The sequence below is a fragment of the Somniosus microcephalus genome, chromosome 24, assembly GCF_052327205.1.
Source record: "Somniosus microcephalus isolate GS21.2 chromosome 24, FLI_Smic_1.0, whole genome shotgun sequence".
NCBI lineage: Eukaryota > Metazoa > Chordata > Chondrichthyes > Squaliformes > Somniosidae > Somniosus > Somniosus microcephalus.
This window is the reverse complement of record NC_141010.1, coordinates 42,982,284-43,001,505: the sequence shown is the minus strand read 5'-3', so window position 1 is coordinate 43,001,505 and position 19,222 is coordinate 42,982,284. Positions and strand designations below refer to the sequence as shown.

At 45.5% G+C, this 19,222-nt stretch overlaps 12 non-coding genes across 12 annotated transcripts; all 12 read right to left on the bottom strand.

The window, feature by feature from the left end:
• Positions 1–724: 724 nt before the first annotated feature.
• Positions 725–796, bottom strand: trnac-gca (transfer RNA cysteine (anticodon GCA)). Its single transcript has one exon. It is a non-coding gene; the product is annotated as a tRNA-Cys (tRNA).
• Positions 797–2,315: 1,519 nt separating this feature from the next.
• Positions 2,316–2,387, bottom strand: trnac-gca (transfer RNA cysteine (anticodon GCA)). Its single transcript has one exon. It is a non-coding gene; the product is annotated as a tRNA-Cys (tRNA).
• Positions 2,388–3,906: 1,519 nt separating this feature from the next.
• On the bottom strand, positions 3,907–3,978 carry trnac-gca (transfer RNA cysteine (anticodon GCA)). Its single transcript has one exon. It is a non-coding gene; the product is annotated as a tRNA-Cys (tRNA).
• A 1,519-nt stretch (positions 3,979–5,497) lies between these two features.
• On the bottom strand, positions 5,498–5,569 carry trnac-gca (transfer RNA cysteine (anticodon GCA)). Its single transcript has one exon. It is a non-coding gene; the product is annotated as a tRNA-Cys (tRNA).
• Positions 5,570–7,088: 1,519 nt separating this feature from the next.
• Positions 7,089–7,160, bottom strand: trnac-gca (transfer RNA cysteine (anticodon GCA)). Its single transcript has one exon. It is a non-coding gene; the product is annotated as a tRNA-Cys (tRNA).
• Positions 7,161–8,679: 1,519 nt separating this feature from the next.
• On the bottom strand, positions 8,680–8,752 carry trnac-gca (transfer RNA cysteine (anticodon GCA)). Its single transcript has one exon. It is a non-coding gene; the product is annotated as a tRNA-Cys (tRNA).
• A 1,519-nt stretch (positions 8,753–10,271) lies between these two features.
• On the bottom strand, positions 10,272–10,344 carry trnac-gca (transfer RNA cysteine (anticodon GCA)). Its single transcript has one exon. It is a non-coding gene; the product is annotated as a tRNA-Cys (tRNA).
• Positions 10,345–11,863: 1,519 nt separating this feature from the next.
• trnac-gca (transfer RNA cysteine (anticodon GCA)) lies at positions 11,864–11,935 on the bottom strand. Its single transcript has one exon. It is a non-coding gene; the product is annotated as a tRNA-Cys (tRNA).
• A 1,519-nt stretch (positions 11,936–13,454) lies between these two features.
• trnac-gca (transfer RNA cysteine (anticodon GCA)) lies at positions 13,455–13,527 on the bottom strand. Its single transcript has one exon. It is a non-coding gene; the product is annotated as a tRNA-Cys (tRNA).
• A 1,519-nt stretch (positions 13,528–15,046) lies between these two features.
• trnac-gca (transfer RNA cysteine (anticodon GCA)) lies at positions 15,047–15,118 on the bottom strand. The gene has a single exon. It is a non-coding gene; the product is annotated as a tRNA-Cys (tRNA).
• A 1,519-nt stretch (positions 15,119–16,637) lies between these two features.
• On the bottom strand, positions 16,638–16,710 carry trnac-gca (transfer RNA cysteine (anticodon GCA)). The gene has a single exon. It is a non-coding gene; the product is annotated as a tRNA-Cys (tRNA).
• Positions 16,711–18,229: 1,519 nt separating this feature from the next.
• Positions 18,230–18,301, bottom strand: trnac-gca (transfer RNA cysteine (anticodon GCA)). The gene has a single exon. It is a non-coding gene; the product is annotated as a tRNA-Cys (tRNA).
• Between the last annotated feature and the right edge of the window lie 921 nt (positions 18,302–19,222).

Genomic DNA, 19,222 nt, shown 5'->3' with positions numbered 1-19,222 from the left:
GATATTCACCCGCTCCTGAGGTGCCCCGCTCCATGCCCACGGCCTCATTCCTGGCACCAGGTCATTAAAATATGGGGGAAGGTCTCGCTGGTCTGTGCGCAGGATTAATGCCCATCTGGCGACAGGATTCTGCTGTGGGAAAAAGAGGTGGGTAGTGCACTGCCAGTGGAAACTTTTGCAAATATTTAAAAATCTCCCACTTTTCTTGGTGCACGACCTCGCTCTGAGAATGTTTGCTCAGGCTGCTCGCCCTATTCATCAGCTGAAGCTCAGTGGTAGCACTCGCACTAGTGAGTCAAAATGTTGTGGGTTCAAGCTACCCCACTCCAAAGACTTGAGTACATAATCCAGGCTAACACTTCAGTTTAGGTCTGAGGGAAGTGCTGGCTTGTTGCAAGGGCCATTTTTCAGGCGACACATTCAACCGAGGCTTGTCTGTCAGCTCTGGTGGGTGTAAAAGATCTCATGGCATTATTTGAAGAAGGTCAAGGGAGCTCAGCCATGGTCCTGGGTTACATTTATCCCTAAACCAACACTAAAATTGCTGTTTCACTTTTCTCACTGCAGTTTGCGCTGACTCTATCACCGAAATAAGCAATCTACAGCTTCATCACCACAAGGATTGACTGTTGGTGAAAAGTAGCTCTGAAGCAGCATTATTGTTAATGAACACAGAGCAACTGTGGAGAAAGAGATTTTTAATTATTGAGCCTAAATGGTAACGAGCGGGCACCTGGATTTGAACCAGGGACCTCTTGATCTGCAGTCAAATGCTCTACCACTGAGCTATACCCCCAGAGCCCTATTGGCAGCTTTCTGCTTCACATCAAAATGTTGCATAGCGCAGGACACCATGAGGGATAGGAAGATGACGGGGTCATGTCAAACAAATATTAGATAAAGCTAACCATTGCTTTAAAGAGACTCCTCACCCTTCTTTCAAAATTGGCAAGAAATTTTATGCAGAGTTATTTTTCAGCTGTTCAAAATCATGGAAGTTTTTTATTGTGCAAATTAAGCTGTTTCTAGTGGCAGAAGGGCCAGTAACCGGAGGACACAGATTTACGGTGATTGACAAGGGAAAAAAAGGCAACATGTGGAGACATTTTTTTACACAGCAAGTTGTTGTCGTCTGGAATACACTGTTTGCAAGGGTGGTGGAAGCAGATTCAATGGTAACTTTCAAAAAGGAATTGGATAAATCCTTGAAGGGGAAACATCTACAGGGCTATGGGGTAAGGGAAGTGGAGTGGGATTAATTGAACAGCTCTGCCAAACACACGGTGCAGGCACAATGGAGCTAAAGGCCTCCTTCAGTATTATATCTTTCTATCGTAACTATGGACATGGTGTAGCGGACGGCGGGTATAACTATCGTTCTCTGTGATAACAGAGGAGTTCATGAGGAGATATTTATATATCAACCAGGAACTTCTATAATCTGCAGTCAAATGTTCTACCACTGAGCTATAGCCCTCTCACAAGCCAATGTCCCATGAACTTCGCAACCGAATGATCCAACCGAGAATGCCCTGAGATTTACACACAAGCCCCACCCTCTCTTAATTGGGGCACATTTGCAGCCCAGCCGGATATTCACCCGCTCCTGAGGTGCCCCGCTCCATGCCCACGGCCTCATTCCTGGCACCAGGTCATTAAAATATGGGGGAAGGTCTCGCTGGTCTGTGCGCAGGATTAATGCCCATCTGGGGACAGGATTCTGCTGTGGGAAAAAGAGGTGGGTAGTGCACTGCCAGTGGAAACTTTTGCAAATATTTAAAAATCTCCCACTTTTCTTGGTGCACGACCTCGCTCTGAGAATGTTTGCTCAGGCTGCTCGCCCTATTCATCAGCTGAAGCTCAGTGGTAGCACTCGCACTAGTGAGTCAAAATGTTGTGGGTTCAAGCTACCCCACTCCAAAGATTTGAGTACATAATCCAGGCTAACACTTCAGTTTAGGTCTGAGGGAAGTGCTGGCTTGTTGCAAGGGCCATTTTTCAGGCGACACATTCAACCGAGGCTTGTCTGTCAGCTCTGGTGGGTGTAAAAGATCTCATGGCATTATTTGAAGAAGGTCAAGGGAGCTCAGCCATGGTCCTGGGTTACATTTATCCCTAAACCAACACTAAAATTGCTGTTTCACTTTTCTCACTGCAGTTTGCGCTGACTCTTTCACCGAAATAAGCAATCTACAGCTTCATCACCACAAGGATTGACTGTTGGTGAAAAGTAGCTCTGAAGCAGCATTATTGTTAATGAACACAGAGCAACTGTGGAGAAAGAGATTTTTAATTATTGAGCCTAAATGGTAATGAGGGGGCACCTGGATTTGAACCAGGGACCTCTTGATCTGCAGTCAAATGCTCTACCACTGAGCTATACCCCCAGAGCCCTATTGGCGGCTTTCTGCTTCACATCAAAATGTTGCATAGCGCAGGACACCATGAGGGCTAGGAAGATGACGGGGTCATGTCAAACAAATATTAGATAAAGCTAACCATTGCTTTAAAGAGACTCCTCACCCTTCTTTCAAAATTGGCGAGAAATTTTATGCAGAGTTATTTTTCAGCTGTTCAAAATCATGGAAGTTTTTTATTGTGCAAATTAAGCTGTTTCTAGTGGCAGAAGGGCCAGTAACCGGAGGACACAGATTTACGGTGATTGACAAGGGAAAAAAAGGCAACATGTGGAGACATTTTTTTACACAGCAAGTTGTTGTGGTCTGGAATACACTGTTTGCAAGGGTGGTGGAAGCAGATTCAATGGTAACTTTCAAAAAGGAATTGGATAAATCCTTGAAGGGGAAACATCTACAGGGCTATGGGGTAAGGGAAGTGGAGTGGGATTAATTGAACAGCTCTGCCAAACACACGGTGCAGGCACAATGGAGCTAAAGGCCTCCTTCAGTATTATATCTTTCTATCGTAACTATGGACATGGTGTAGCGGACGGCGGGTATAACTATCGTTCTCTGTGATAACATAGGAGTTCATGAGGAGATATTTATATATCAACCAGGAACTTCTATAATCTGCAGTCAAATGTTCTACCACTGAGCTATAGCCCTCTCACAAGCCAATGTCCCATGAACTTCGCAACCGAATGATCCAACCGAGAATGCCCTGAGATTTACACACAAGCCCCACCCTCTCTTAATTGGGGCACATTTGCAGCCCAGCCGGATATTCACCCGCTCCTGAGGTGCCCCGCTCCATGCCCACGGCCTCATTCCTGGCACCAGGTCATTAAAATATGGGGGAAGGTCTCGCTGGTCTGTGCGCAGGATTAATGCCCATCTGGGGACAGGATTCTGCTGTGGGAAAAAGAGGTGGGTAGTGCACTGCCAGTGGAAACTTTTGCAAATATTTAAAAATCTCCCACTTTTCTTGGTGCACGGCCTCGCTCTGAGAATGTTTGCTCAGGCTGCTCGCCCTATTCATCAGCTGAAGCTCAGTGGTAGCACTCGCACTAGTGAGTCAAAATGTTGTGGGTTCAAGCTACCCCACTCCAAAGACTTGAGTACATAATCCAGGCTAACACTTCAGTTTAGGTCTGAGGGAAGTGCTGGCTTGTTGCAAGGGCCATTTTTCAGGCGACACATTCAACCGAGGCTTGTCTGTCAGCTCTGGTGGGTGTAAAAGATCTCATGGCATTATTTGAAGAAGGTCAAGGGAGCTCAGCCATGGTCCTGGGTTACATTTATCCCTAAACCAACACTAAAATTGCTGTTTCACTTTTCTCACTGCAGTTTGCGCTGACTCTATCACCGAAATAAGCAATCTACAGCTTCATCACCACAAGGATTGATTGTTGGTGAAAAGTAGCTCTGAAGCAGCATTATTGTTAATGAACACAGAGCAACTGTGGAGAAAGAGATTTTTAATTATTGAGCCTAAATGGTAACGAGGGGGCACCTGGATTTGAACTAGGGACCTCTTGATCTGCAGTCAAATGCTCTACCACTGAGCTATACCCCCAGAGCCCTATTGGCAGCTTTCTGCTTCACATCAAAATGTTGCATAGCGCAGGACACCATGAGGGCTAGGAAGATGACGGGGTCATGTCAAACAAATATTAGATAAAGCTAACCATTGCTTTAAAGAGACTCCTCACCCTTCTTTCAAAATTGGCAAGAAATTTTATGCAGAGTTATTTTTCAGCTGTTCAAAATCATGGAAGTTTTTTATTGTGCAAATTAAGCTGTTTCTAGTGGCAGAAGGGCCAGTAACCGGAGGACACAGATTTACGGTGATTGACAAGGGAAAAAAAGGCAACATGTGGAGACATTTTTTTACACAGCAAGTTGTTGTCGTCTGGAATACACTGTTTGCAAGGGTGGTGGAAGCAGATTCAATGGTAACTTTCAAAAAGGAATTGGATAAATCCTTGAAGGGGAAACATCTACAGGGCTATGGGGTAAGGGAAGTGGAGTGGGATTAATTGAACAGCTCTGCCAAACACACGGTGCAGGCACAATGGAGCTAAAGGCCTCCTTCAGTATTATATCTTTCTATCGTAACTATGGACATGGTGTAGCGGACGGCGGGTATAACTATCGTTCTCTGTGATAACAGAGGAGTTCATGAGGAGATATTTATATATCAACCAGGAACTTCTATAATCTGCAGTCAAATGTTCTACCACTGAGCTATAGCCCTCTCACAAGCCAATGTCCCATGAACTTCGCAACCGAATGATCCAACCGAGAATGCCCTGAGATTTACACACAAGCCCCACCCTCTCTTAATTGGGGCACATTTGCAGCCCAGCCGGATATTCACCCGCTCCTGAGGTGCCCCGCTCCATGCCCACGGCCTCATTCCTGGCACCAGGTCATTAAAATATGGGGGAAGGTCTCGCTGGTCTGTGCGCAGGATTAATGCCCATCTGGGGACAGGATTCTGCTGTGGGAAAAAGAGGTGGGTAGTGCACTGCCAGTGGAAACTTTTGCAAATATTTAAAAATCTCCCACTTTTCTTGGTGCACGACCTCGCTCTGAGAATGTTTGCTCAGGCTGCTCGCCCTATTCATCAGCTGAAGCTCAGTGGTAGCACTCGCACTAGTGAGTCAAAATGTTGTGGGTTCAAGCTACCCCACTCCAAAGATTTGAGTACATAATCCAGGCTAACACTTCAGTTTAGGTCTGAGGGAAGTGCTGGCTTGTTGCAAGGGCCATTTTTCAGGCGACACATTCAACCGAGGCTTGTCTGTCAGCTCTGGTGGGTGTAAAAGATCTCATGGCATTATTTGAAGAAGGTCAAGGGAGCTCAGCCATGGTCCTGGGTTACATTTATCCCTAAACCAACACTAAAATTGCTGTTTCACTTTTCTCACTGCAGTTTGCGCTGACTCTTTCACCGAAATAAGCAATCTACAGCTTCATCACCACAAGGATTGACTGTTGGTGAAAAGTAGCTCTGAAGCAGCATTATTGTTAATGAACACAGAGCAACTGTGGAGAAAGAGATTTTTAATTATTGAGCCTAAATGGTAATGAGGGGGCACCTGGATTTGAACCAGGGACCTCTTGATCTGCAGTCAAATGCTCTACCACTGAGCTATACCCCCAGAGCCCTATTGGCGGCTTTCTGCTTCACATCAAAATGTTGCATAGCGCAGGACACCATGAGGGCTAGGAAGATGACGGGGTCATGTCAAACAAATATTAGATAAAGCTAACCATTGCTTTAAAGAGACTCCTCACCCTTCTTTCAAAATTGGCGAGAAATTTTATGCAGAGTTATTTTTCAGCTGTTCAAAATCATGGAAGTTTTTTATTGTGCAAATTAAGCTGTTTCTAGTGGCAGAAGGGCCAGTAACCGGAGGACACAGATTTACGGTGATTGACAAGGGAAAAAAAGGCAACATGTGGAGACATTTTTTTACACAGCAAGTTGTTGTGGTCTGGAATACACTGTTTGCAAGGGTGGTGGAAGCAGATTCAATGGTAACTTTCAAAAAGGAATTGGATAAATCCTTGAAGGGGAAACATCTACAGGGCTATGGGGTAAGGGAAGTGGAGTGGGATTAATTGAACAGCTCTGCCAAACACACGGTGCAGGCACAATGGAGCTAAAGGCCTCCTTCAGTATTATATCTTTCTATCGTAACTATGGACATGGTGTAGCGGACGGCGGGTATAACTATCGTTCTCTGTGATAACATAGGAGTTCATGAGGAGATATTTATATATCAACCAGGAACTTCTATAATCTGCAGTCAAATGTTCTACCACTGAGCTATAGCCCTCTCACAAGCCAATGTCCCATGAACTTCGCAACCGAATGATCCAACCGAGAATGCCCTGAGATTTACACACAAGCCCCACCCTCTCTTAATTGGGGCACATTTGCAGCCCAGCCGGATATTCACCCGCTCCTGAGGTGCCCCGCTCCATGCCCACGGCCTCATTCCTGGCACCAGGTCATTAAAATATGGGGGAAGGTCTCGCTGGTCTGTGCGCAGGATTAATGCCCATCTGGGGACAGGATTCTGCTGTGGGAAAAAGAGGTGGGTAGTGCACTGCCAGTGGAAACTTTTGCAAATATTTAAAAATCTCCCACTTTTCTTGGTGCACGGCCTCGCTCTGAGAATGTTTGCTCAGGCTGCTCGCCCTATTCATCAGCTGAAGCTCAGTGGTAGCACTCGCACTAGTGAGTCAAAATGTTGTGGGTTCAAGCTACCCCACTCCAAAGACTTGAGTACATAATCCAGGCTAACACTTCAGTTTAGGTCTGAGGGAAGTGCTGGCTTGTTGCAAGGGCCATTTTTCAGGCGACACATTCAACCGAGGCTTGTCTGTCAGCTCTGGTGGGTGTAAAAGATCTCATGGCATTATTTGAAGAAGGTCAAGGGAGCTCAGCCATGGTCCTGGGTTACATTTATCCCTAAACCAACACTAAAATTGCTGTTTCACTTTTCTCACTGCAGTTTGCGCTGACTCTATCACCGAAATAAGCAATCTACAGCTTCATCACCACAAGGATTGATTGTTGGTGAAAAGTAGCTCTGAAGCAGCATTATTGTTAATGAACACAGAGCAACTGTGGAGAAAGAGATTTTTAATTATTGAGCCTAAATGGTAACGAGGGGGCACCTGGATTTGAACTAGGGACCTCTTGATCTGCAGTCAAATGCTCTACCACTGAGCTATACCCCCAGAGCCCTATTGGCAGCTTTCTGCTTCACATCAAAATGTTGCATAGCGCAGGACACCATGAGGGCTAGGAAGATGACGGGGTCATGTCAAACAAATATTAGATAAAGCTAACCATTGCTTTAAAGAGACTCCTCACCCTTCTTTCAAAATTGGCGAGAAATTTTATGCAGAGTTATTTTTCAGCTGTTCAAAATCATGGAAGTTTTTTATTGTGCAAATTAAGCTGTTTCTAGTGGCAGAAGGGCCAGTAACCGGAGGACACAGATTTACGGTGATTGACAAGGGAAAAAAAGGCAACATGTGGAGACATTTTTTTACACAGCAAGTTGTTGTGGTCTGGAATACACTGTTTGCAAGGGTGGTGGAAGCAGATTCAATGGTAACTTTCAAAAAGGAATTGGATAAATCCTTGAAGGGGAAACATCTACAGGGCTATGGGGTAAGGGAAGTGGAGTGGGATTAATTGAACAGCTCTGCCAAACACACGGTGCAGGCACAATGGAGCTAAAGGCCTCCTTCAGTATTATATCTTTCTATCGTAACTATGGACATGGTGTAGCGGACGGCGGGTATAACTATCGTTCTCTGTGATAACATAGGAGTTCATGAGGAGATATTTATATATCAACCAGGAACTTCTATAATCTGCAGTCAAATGTTCTACCACTGAGCTATAGCCCTCTCACAAGCCAATGTCCCATGAACTTCGCAACCGAATGATCCAACCGAGAATGCCCTGAGATTTACACACAAGCCCCACCCTCTCTTAATTGGGGCACATTTGCAGCCCAGCCGGATATTCACCCGCTCCTGAGGTGCCCCGCTCCATGCCCACGGCCTCATTCCTGGCACCAGGTCATTAAAATATGGGGGAAGGTCTCGCTGGTCTGTGCGCAGGATTAATGCCCATCTGGGGACAGGATTCTGCTGTGGGAAAAAGAGGTGGGTAGTGCACTGCCAGTGGAAACTTTTGCAAATATTTAAAAATCTCCCACTTTTCTTGGTGCACGGCCTCGCTCTGAGAATGTTTGCTCAGGCTGCTCGCCCTATTCATCAGCTGAAGCTCAGTGGTAGCACTCGCACTAGTGAGTCAAAATGTTGTGGGTTCAAGCTACCCCACTCCAAAGACTTGAGTACATAATCCAGGCTAACACTTCAGTTTAGGTCTGAGGGAAGTGCTGGCTTGTTGCAAGGGCCATTTTTCAGGCGACACATTCAACCGAGGCTTGTCTGTCAGCTCTGGTGGGTGTAAAAGATCTCATGGCATTATTTGAAGAAGGTCAAGGGAGCTCAGCCATGGTCCTGGGTTACATTTATCCCTAAACCAACACTAAAATTGCTGTTTCACTTTTCTCACTGCAGTTTGCGCTGACTCTATCACCGAAATAAGCAATCTACAGCTTCATCACCACAAGGATTGACTGTTGGTGAAAAGTAGCTCTGAAGCAGCATTATTGTTAATGAACACAGAGCAACTGCGGAGAAAGAGATTTTTAATTATTGAGCCTAAATGGTAACGAGGGGGCACTTGGATTTGAACCAGGGACCTCTTGAATTTGCAGTCAAATGCTCTACCACTGAGCTATACCCCCAGAGCCCTATTGGCAGCTTTCTGCTTCACATCAAAATGTTGCATAGCGCAGGACACCATGAGGGATAGGAAGATGACGGGGTCATGTCAAACAAATATTAGATAAAGCTAACCATTGCTTTAAAGAGACTCCTCACCCTTCTTTCAAAATTGGCAAGAAATTTTATGCAGAGTTATTTTTCAGCTGTTCAAAATCATGGAAGTTTTTTATTGTGCAAATTAAGCTGTTTCTAGTGGCAGAAGGGCCAGTAACCGGAGGACACAGATTTACGGTGATTGACAAGGGAAAAAAAGGCAACATGTGGAGACATTTTTTTACACAGCGAGTTGTTGTGGTCTGGAATACACTGTTTGCAAGGGTGGTGGAAGCAGATTCAATGGTAACTTTCAAAAAGGAATTGGATAAATCCTTGAAGGGGAAACATCTACAGGGCTATGGGGTAAGGGAAGTGGAGTGGGATTAATTGAACAGCTCTGCCAAACACACGGTGCAGGCACAATGGAGCTAAAGGCCTCCTTCAGTATTATATCTTTCTATCGTAACTATGGACATGGTGTAGCGGACGGCGGGTATAACTATCGTTCTCTGTGATAACAGAGGAGTTCATGAGGAGATATTTATATATCAACCAGGAACTTCTATAATCTGCAGTCAAATGTTCTACCACTGAGCTATAGCCCTCTCACAAGCCAATGTCCCATGAACTTCGCAACCGAATGATCCAACCGAGAATGCCCTGAGATTTACACACAAGCCCCACCCTCTCTTAATTGGGGCACATTTGCAGCCCAGCCGGATATTCACCCGCTCCTGAGGTGCCCCGCTCCATGCCCACGGCCTCATTCCTGGCACCAGGTCATTAAAATATGGGGGAAGGTCTCGCTGGTCTGTGCGCAGGATTAATGCCCATCTGGGGACAGGATTCTGCTGTGGGAAAAAGAGGTGGGTAGTGCACTGCCAGTGGAAACTTTTGCAAATATTTAAAAATCTCCCACTTTTCTTGGTGCACGGCCTCGCTCTGAGAATGTTTGCTCAGGCTGCTCGCCCTATTCATCAGCTGAAGCTCAGTGGTAGCACTCGCACTAGTGAGTCAAAATGTTGTGGGTTCAAGCTACCCCACTCCAAAGACTTGAGTACATAATCCAGGCTAACACTTCAGTTTAGGTCTGAGGGAAGTGCTGGCTTGTTGCAAGGGCCATTTTTCAGGCGACACATTCAACCGAGGCTTGTCTGTCAGCTCTGGTGGGTGTAAAAGATCTCATGGCATTATTTGAAGAAGGTCAAGGGAGCTCAGCCATGGTCCTGGGTTACATTTATCCCTAAACCAACACTAAAATTGCTGTTTCACTTTTCTCACTGCAGTTTGCGCTGACTCTATCACCGAAATAAGCAATCTACAGCTTCATCACCACAAGGATTGACTGTTGGTGAAAAGTAGCTCTGAAGCAGCATTATTGTTAATGAACACAGAGCAACTGTGGAGAAAGAGATTTTTAATTATTGAGCCTAAATGGTAACGAGGGGGCACCTGGATGTGAACCAGGGACCTCTTGAATCTGCAGTCAAATGCTCTACCACTGAGCTATACCCCCAGAGCCCTATTGGCAGCTTTCTGCTTCACATCAAAATGTTGCATAGCGCAGGACACCATGAGGGATAGGAAGATGACGGGGTCATGTCAAACAAATATTAGATAAAGCTAACCATTGCTTTAAAGAGACTCCTCACCCTTCTTTCAAAATTGGCAAGAAATTTTATGCAGAGTTATTTTTCAGCTGTTCAAAATCATGGAAGTTTTTTATTGTGCAAATTAAGCTGTTTCTAGTGGCAGAAGGGCCAGTAACCGGAGGACACAGATTTACGGTGATTGACAAGGGAAAAAAAGGCAACATGTGGAGACATTTTTTTACACAGCGAGTTGTTGTGGTCTGGAATACACTGTTTGCAAGGGTGGTGGAAGCAGATTCAATGGTAACTTTCAAAAAGGAATTGGATAAATCCTTGAAGGGGAAACATCTACAGGGCTATGGGGTAAGGGAAGTGGAGTGGGATTAATTGAACAGCTCTGCCAAACACACGGTGCAGGCACAATGGAGCTAAAGGCCTCCTTCAGTATTATATCTTTCTATCGTAACTATGGACATGGTGTAGCGGACGGCGGGTATAACTATCGTTCTCTGTGATAACAGAGGAGTTCATGAGGAGATATTTATATATCAACCAGGAACTTCTATAATCTGCAGTCAAATGTTCTACCACTGAGCTATAGCCCTCTCACAAGCCAATGTCCCATGAACTTCGCAACCGAATGATCCAACCGAGAATGCCCTGAGATTTACACACAAGCCCCACCCTCTCTTAATTGGGGCACATTTGCAGCCCAGCCGGATATTCACCCGCTCCTGAGGTGCCCCGCTCCATGCCCACGGCCTCATTCCTGGCACCAGGTCATTAAAATATGGGGGAAGGTCTCGCTGGTCTGTGCGCAGGATTAATGCCCATCTGGCGACAGGATTCTGCTGTGGGAAAAAGAGGTGGGTAGTGCACTGCCAGTGGAAACTTTTGCAAATATTTAAAAATCTCCCACTTTTCTTGGTGCACGACCTCGCTCTGAGAATGTTTGCTCAGGCTGCTCGCCCTATTCATCAGCTGAAGCTCAGTGGTAGCACTCGCACTAGTGAGTCAAAATGTTGTGGGTTCAAGCTACCCCACTCCAAAGACTTGAGTACATAATCCAGGCTAACACTTCAGTTTAGGTCTGAGGGAAGTGCTGGCTTGTTGCAAGGGCCATTTTTCAGGCGACACATTCAACCGAGGCTTGTCTGTCAGCTCTGGTGGGTGTAAAAGATCTCATGGCATTATTTGAAGAAGGTCAAGGGAGCTCAGCCATGGTCCTGGGTTACATTTATCCCTAAACCAACACTAAAATTGCTGTTTCACTTTTCTCACTGCAGTTTGTGCTGACTCTATCACCGAAATAAGCAATCTACAGCTTCATCACCACAAGGATTGACTGTTGGTGAAAAGTAGCTCTGAAGCAGCATTATTGTTAATGAACACAGAGCAACTGCTGAGAAAGAGATTTTTAATTATTGAGCCTAAATGGTAACGAGGGGGCACCTGGATTTGAACCAGGGACCTCTTGATCTGCAGTCAAATGCTCTACCACTGAGCTATACCCCCAGAGCCCTATTGGCAGCTTTCTGCTTCACATCAAAATGTTGCATAGCGCAGGACACCATGAGGGATAGGAAGATGACGGGGTCATGTCAAACAAATATTAGATAAAGCTAACCATTGCTTTAAAGAGACTCCTCACCCTTCTTTCAAAATTGGCGAGAAATTTTATGCAGAGTTATTTTTCAGCTGTTCAAAATCATGGAAGTTTTTTATTGTGCAAATTAAGCTGTTTCTAGTGGCAGAAGGGCCAGTAACCGGAGGACACAGATTTACGGTGATTGACAAGGGAAAAAAAGGCAACATTTGGAGACATTTTTTTACACAGCAAGTTGTTGTGGTCTGGAATACACTGTTTGCAAGGGTGGTGGAAGCAGATTCAATGGTAACTTTCAAAAAGGAATTGGATAAATCCTTGAAGGGGAAACATCTACAGGGCTATGGGGTAAGGGAAGTGGAGTGGGATTAATTGAACAGCTCTGCCAAACACACGGTGCAGGCACAATGGAGCTAAAGACCTCCTTCAGTATTATATCTTTCTATCGTAACTATGGACATGGTGTAGCGGACGGCGGGTATAACTATCGTTCTCTGTGATAACATAGGAGTTCATGAGGAGATATTTATATATCAACCAGGAACTTCTATAATCTGCAGTCAAATGTTCTACCACTGAGCTATAGCCCTCTCACAAGCCAATGTCCCATGAACTTCGCAACCGAATGATCCAACCGAGAATGCCCTGAGATTTACACACAAGCCCCACCCTCTCTTAATTGGGGCACATTTGCAGCCCAGCCGGATATTCACCCGCTCCTGAGGTGCCCCGCTCCATGCCCACGGCCTCATTCCTGGCACCAGGTCATTAAAATATGGGGGAAGGTCTCGCTGGTCTGTGCGCAGGATTAATGCCCATCTGGGGACAGGATTCTGCTGTGGGAAAAAGAGGTGGGTAGTGCACTGCCAGTGGAAACTTTTGCAAATATTTAAAAATCTCCCACTTTTCTTGGTGCACGGCCTCGCTCTGAGAATGTTTGCTCAGGCTGCTCGCCCTATTCATCAGCTGAAGCTCAGTGGTAGCACTCGCACTAGTGAGTCAAAATGTTGTGGGTTCAAGCTACCCCACTCCAAAGACTTGAGTACATAATCCAGGCTAACACTTCAGTTTAGGTCTGAGGGAAGTGCTGGCTTGTTGCAAGGGCCATTTTTCAGGCGACACATTCAACCGAGGCTTGTCTGTCAGCTCTGGTGGGTGTAAAACATCTCATGGCATTATTTGAAGAAGGTCAAGGGAGCTCAGCCATGGTCCTGGGTTACATTTATCCCTAAACCAACACTAAAATTGCTGTTTCACTTTTCTCACTGCAGTTTGCGCTGACTCTATCACCGAAATAAGCAATCTACAGCTTCATCACCACAAGGATTGACTGTTGGTGAAAAGTAGCTCTGAAGCAGCATTATTGTTAATGAACACAGAGCAACTGCGGAGAAAGAGATTTTTAATTATTGAGCCTAAATGGTAACGAGGGGGCACCTGGATTTGAACCAGGGACCTCTTGAATCTGCAGTCAAATGCTCTACCACTGAGCTATACCCCCAGAGCCCTATTGGCAGCTTTCTGCTTCACATCAAAATGTTGCATAGCGCAGGACACCATGAGGGATAGGAAGATGACGGGGTCATGTCAAACAAATATTAGATAAAGCTAACCATTGCTTTAAAGAGACTCCTCACCCTTCTTTCAAAATTGGCAAGAAATTTTATGCAGAGTTATTTTTCAGCTGTTCAAAATCATGGAAGTTTTTTATTGTGCAAATTAAGCTGTTTCTAGTGGCAGAAGGGCCAGTAACCGGAGGACACAGATTTACGGTGATTGACAAGGGAAAAAAAGGCAACATGTGGAGACATTTTTTTACACAGCAAGTTGTTGTGGTCTGGAATACACTGTTTGCAAGGGTGGTGGAAGCAGATTCAATGGTAACTTTCAAAAAGGAATTGGATAAATCCTAGAAGGGGAAACATCTACAGGGCTATGGGGTAAGGGAAGTGGAGTGGGATTAATTGAACAGCTCTGCCAAACACACGGTGCAGGCACAATGGAGCTAAAGGCCTCCTTCAGTATTATATCTTTCTATCGTAACTATGGACATGGTGTAGCGGACGGCGGGTATAACTATCGTTCTCTGTGATAACAGAGGAGTTCATGAGGAGATATTTATATATCAACCAGGAACTTCTATAATCTGCAGTCAAATGTTCTACCACTGAGCTATAGCCCTCTCACAAGCCAATGTCCCATGAACTTCGCAACCGAATGATCCAACCGAGAATGCCCTGAGATTTACACACAAGCCCCACCCTCTCTTAATTGGGGCACATTTGCAGCCCAGCCGGATATTCACCCGCTCCTGAGGTGCCCCGCTCCATGCCCACGGCCTCATTCCTGGCACCAGGTCATTAAAATATGGGGGAAGGTCTCGCTGGTCTGTGCGCAGGATTAATGCCCATCTGGCGACAGGATTCTGCTGTGGGAAAAAGAGGTGGGTAGTGCACTGCCAGTGGAAACTTTTGCAAATATTTAAAAATCTCCCACTTTTCTTGGTGCACGACCTCGCTCTGAGAATGTTTGCTCAGGCTGCTCGCCCTATTCATCAGCTGAAGCTCAGTGGTAGCACTCGCACTAGTGAGTCAAAATGTTGTGGGTTCAAGCTACCCCACTCCAAAGACTTGAGTACATAATCCAGGCTAACACTTCAGTTTAGGTCTGAGGGAAGTGCTGGCTTGTTGCAAGGGCCATTTTTCAGGCGACACATTCAACCGAGGCTTGTCTGTCAGCTCTGGTGGGTGTAAAAGATCTCATGGCATTATTTGAAGAAGGTCAAGGGAGCTCAGCCATGGTCCTGGGTTACATTTATCCCTAAACCAACACTAAAATTGCTGTTTCACTTTTCTCACTGCAGTTTGCGCTGACTCTATCACCGAAATAAGCAATCTACAGCTTCATCACCACAAGGATTGACTGTTGGTGAAAAGTAGCTCTGAAGCAGCATTATTGTTAATGAACACAGAGCAACTGTGGAGAAAGAGATTTTTAATTATTGAGCCTAAATGGTAACGAGCGGGCACCTGGATTTGAACCAGGGACCTCTTGATCTGCAGTCAAATGCTCTACCACTGAGCTATACCCCCAGAGCCCTATTGGCAGCTTTCTGCTTCACATCAAAATGTTGCATAGCGCAGGACACCATGAGGGATAGGAAGATGACGGGGTCATGTCAAACAAATATTAGATAAAGCTAACCATTGCTTTAAAGAGACTCCTCACCCTTCTTTCAAAATTGGCAAGAAATTTTATGCAGAGTTATTTTTCAGCTGTTCAAAATCATGGAAGTTTTTTATTGTGCAAATTAAGCTGTTTCTAGTGGCAGAAGGGCCAGTAACCGGAGGACACAGATTTACGGTGATTGACAAGGGAAAAAAAGGCAACATGTGGAGACATTTTTTTACACAGCAAGTTGTTGTGGTCTGGAATACACTGTTTGCAAGGGTGGTGGAAGCAGATTCAATGGTAACTTTCAAAAAGGAATTGGATAAATCCTTGAAGGGGAAACATCTACAGGGCTATGGGGTAAGGGAAGTGGAGTGGGATTAATTGAACAGCTCTGCCAAACACACGGTGCAGGCACAATGGAGCTAAAGGCCTCCTTCAGTATTATATCTTTCTATCGTAACTATGGACATGGTGTAGCGGACGGCGGGTATAACTATCGTTCTCTGTGATAACAGAGGAGTTCATGAGGAGATATTTATATATCAACCAGGAACTTCTATAATCTGCAGTCAAATGTTCTACCACTGAGCTATAGCCCTCTCACAAGCCAATGTCCCATGAACTTCGCAACCGAATGATCCAACCGAGAATGCCCTGAGATTTACACACAAGCCCCACCCTCTCTTAATTGGGGCACATTTGCAGCCCAGCCGGATATTCACCCGCTCCTGAGGTGCCCCGCTCCATGCCCACGGCCTCATTCCTGGCACCAGGTCATTAAAATATGGGGGAAGGTCTCGCTGGTCTGTGCGCAGGATTAATGCCCATCTGGGGACAGGATTCTGCTGTGGGAAAAAGAGGTGGGTAGTGCACTGCCAGTGGAAACTTTTGCAAATATTTAAAAATCTCCCACTTTTCTTGGTGCACGACCTCGCTCTGAGAATGTTTGCTCAGGCTGCTCGCCCTATTCATCAGCTGAAGCTCAGTGGTAGCACTCGCACTAGTGAGTCAAAATGTTGTGGGTTCAAGCTACCCCACTCCAAAGACTTGAGTACATAATCCAGGCTAACACTTCAGTTTAGGTCTGAGGGAAGTGCTGGCTTGTTGCAAGGGCCATTTTTCAGGCGACACATTCAACCGAGGCTTGTCTGTCAGCTCTGGTGGGTGTAAAACATCTCATGGCATTATTTGAAGAAGGTCAAGGGAGCTCAGCCATGGTCCTGGGTTACATTTATCCCTAAACCAACACTAAAATTGCTGTTTCACTTTTCTCACTGCAGTTTGCGCTGACTCTATCACCGAAATAAGCAATCTACAGCTTCATCACCACAAGGATTGACTGTTGGTGAAAAGTAGCTCTGAAGCAGCATTATTGTTAATGAACACAGAGCAACTGCGGAGAAAGAGATTTTTAATTATTGAGCCTAAATGGTAACGAGGGGGCACCTGGATTTGAACCAGGGACCTCTTGAATCTGCAGTCAAATGCTCTACCACTGAGCTATACCCCCAGAGCCCTATTGGCAGCTTTCTGCTTCACATCAAAATGTTGCATAGCGCAGGACACCATGAGGGATAGGAAGATGACGGGGTCATGTCAAACAAATATTAGATAAAGCTAACCATTGCTTTAAAGGGACTCCTCACCCTTCTTTCAAAATTGGCAAGAAATTTTATGCAGAGTTATTTTTCAGCTGTTCAAAATCATGGAAGTTTTTTATTGTGCAAATTAAGCTGTTTCTAGTGGCAGAAGGGCCAGTAACCGGAGGACACAGATTTACGGTGATTGACAAGGGAAAAAAAGGCAACATGTGGAGACATTTTTTTACACAGCAAGTTGTTGTGGTCTGGAATACACTGTTTGCAAGGGTGGTGGAAGCAGATTCAATGGTAACTTTCAAAAAGGAATTGGATAAATCCTAGAAGGGGAAACATCTACAGGGCTATGGGGTAAGGGAAGTGGAGTGGGATTAATTGAACAGCTCTGCCAAACACACGGTGCAGGCACAATGGAGCTAAAGGCCTCCTTCAGTATTATATCTTTCTATCGTAACTATGGACATGGTGTAGCGGACGGCGGGTATAACTATCGTTCTCTGTGATAACAGAGGAGTTCATGAGGAGATATTTATATATCAACCAGGAACTTCTATAATCTGCAGTCAAATGTTCTACCACTGAGCTATAGCCCTCTCACAAGCCAATGTCCCATGAACTTCGCAACCGAATGATCCAACCGAGAATGCCCTGAGATTTACACACAAGCCCCACCCTCTCTTAATTGGGGCACATTTGCAGCCCAGCCGGATATTCACCCGCTCCTGAGGTGCCCCGCTCCATGCCCACGGCCTCATTCCTGGCACCAGGTCATTAAAATATGGGGGAAGGTCTCGCTGGTCTGTGCGCAGGATTAATGCCCATCTGGCGACAGGATTCTGCTGTGGGAAAAAGAGGTGGGTAGTGCACTGCCAGTGGAAACTTTTGCAAATATTTAAAAATCTCCCACTTTTCTTGGTGCACGACCTCGCTCTGAGAATGTTTGCTCAGGCTGCTCGCCCTATTCATCAGCTGAAGCTCAGTGGTAGCACTCGCACTAGTGAGTCAAAATGTTGTGGGTTCAAGCTACCCCACTCCAAAGACTTGAGTACATAATCCAGGCTAACACTTCAGTTTAGGTCTGAGGGAAGTGCTGGCTTGTTGCAAGGGCCATTTTTCAGGCGACACATTCAACCGAGGCTTGTCTGTCAGCTCTGGTGGGTGTAAAAGATCTCATGGCATTATTTGAAGAAGGTCAAGGGAGCTCAGCCATGGTCCTGGGTTACATTTATCCCTAAACCAACACTAAAATTGCTGTTTCACTTTTCTCACTGCAGTTTGCGCTGACTCTATCACCGAAATAAGCAATCTACAGCTTCATCACCACAAGGATTGACTGTTGGTGAAAAGTAGCTCTGAAGCAGCATTATTGTTAATGAACACAGAGCAACTGTGGAGAAAGAGATTTTTAATTATTGAGCCTAAATGGTAACGAGCGGGCACCTGGATTTGAACCAGGGACCTCTTGATCTGCAGTCAAATGCTCTACCACTGAGCTATACCCCCAGAGCCCTATTGGCAGCTTTCTGCTTCACATCAAAATGTTGCATAGCGCAGGACACCATGAGGGATAGGAAGATGACGGGGTCATGTCAAACAAATATTAGATAAAGCTAACCATTGCTTTAAAGAGACTCCTCACCCTTCTTTCAAAATTGGCAAGAAATTTTATGCAGAGTTATTTTTCAGCTGTTCAAAATCATGGAAGTTTTTTATTGTGCAAATTAAGCTGTTTCTAGTGGCAGAAGGGCCAGTAACCGGAGGACACAGATTTACGGTGATTGACAAGGGAAAAAAAGGCAACATGTGGAGACATTTTTTTACACAGCAAGTTGTTGTCGTCTGGAATACACTGTTTGCAAGGGTGGTGGAAGCAGATTCAATGGTAACTTTCAAAAAGGAATTGGATAAATCCTTGAAGGGGAAACATCTACAGGGCTATGGGGTAAGGGAAGTGGAGTGGGATTAATTGAACAGCTCTGCCAAACACACGGTGCAGGCACAATGGAGCTAAAGGCCTCCTTCAGTATTATATCTTTCTATCGTAACTATGGACATGGTGTAGCGGACGGCGGGTATAACTATCGTTCTCTGTGATAACAGAGGAGTTCATGAGGAGATATTTATATATCAACCAGGAACTTCTATAATCTGCAGTCAAATGTTCTACCACTGAGCTATAGCCCTCTCACAAGCCAATGTCCCATGAACTTCGCAACCGAATGATCCAACCGAGAATGCCCTGAGATTTACACACAAGCCCCACCCTCTCTTAATTGGGGCACATTTGCAGCCCAGCCGGATATTCACCCGCTCCTGAGGTGCCCCGCTCCATGCCCACGGCCTCATTCCTGGCACCAGGTCATTAAAATATGGGGGAAGGTCTCGCTGGTCTGTGCGCAGGATTAATGCCCATCTGGGGACAGG